Source organism: Arachis hypogaea, chromosome 14 (genome assembly GCF_003086295.3).
Source record: "Arachis hypogaea cultivar Tifrunner chromosome 14, arahy.Tifrunner.gnm2.J5K5, whole genome shotgun sequence".
Lineage (NCBI taxonomy): Eukaryota > Viridiplantae > Streptophyta > Magnoliopsida > Fabales > Fabaceae > Arachis > Arachis hypogaea.
The window spans coordinates 79,137,923-79,138,796 of NC_092049.1; the positions used below are offsets into that span (position 1 = coordinate 79,137,923).

Here is an 874-nt window from a genome sequence, read left to right on the forward strand (position 1 = left end):
CAAACAACTTTGAGCTAAAACCTCAGCTAGTTTCTCTGATGCAGCAGAACTGCAAGTTTCATGGACTTTCATCTGAAGATCCTTTTAGTTCTTAACTGAATTTTTGTAGATCTGTGATACTGTTAAGACTAATGGAGTAGATCCTGAAGTCTACAGGCTCATGCTTTTCCCTTTTGCTGTAAGAGACAGAGCTAGAGTGTGGTTGGATTCTCAACCCAGAGATAGCCTGAACTCTTGGGATAAGCTGGTCACTGCTTTCTTAGCCAAGTTCTTTCCTCCTCAAAAGCTGAGCAAGCTTAGAGCTGATGTTCAACCTTCAGACAGAAAGAAGGTGAATCCCTCTATGAAGCTTGGGAAAGATACAAGCAGCTGACCAAAAAGTGTCCTTATGACATGCTTTCAGAATGGACCATCCTTGATATATTCTATGATGGTTTATCTGAGCTATCAAAGATGTCATTGGATACTTCTGCAGGTGGATCCATTCACCTAAAGAAAACGCCTGCAGAAGCTCAAGAACTCATTGACATGGTTGCTAATAACCAGTTTATGTACACTTCTGAGAGGAATCCTGTGAGTAATGGGATGCCTATGAAGAAGGGAGTTCTTGAAATTGATACTCTGAATGCCATATTAGCTCAGAATAAAATATTGACTCAGCAAGTCAATATGATTTCTCAGAGTCTGAATGGAATGCAAGCTGCATCCAACAGTACTCAAGAGGCATCTTCTGAGGAAGAAGCTTATGATCCTGAGAACCCTGCAATAGCAGAGTTAAAATACATGGGTGAACCATATGGAAACACCTATAATCCATCATGGAGAAATCATCCAAATCTCTCATGGAAGGATCAAAGGCCTCAACAAGATTTTA

At 40.5% G+C, this 874-nt stretch overlaps 1 non-coding gene across 1 annotated transcript; it reads right to left on the reverse strand.

The window, feature by feature from the left end:
* Window positions 1-292: 292 nt before the first annotated feature.
* On the reverse strand, window positions 293-399 carry LOC112746670 (small nucleolar RNA R71). Its single transcript, XR_003174541.1, has one exon. It is a non-coding gene; the product is annotated as a small nucleolar RNA R71 (small nucleolar RNA).
* Between the last annotated feature and the right edge of the window lie 475 nt (window positions 400-874).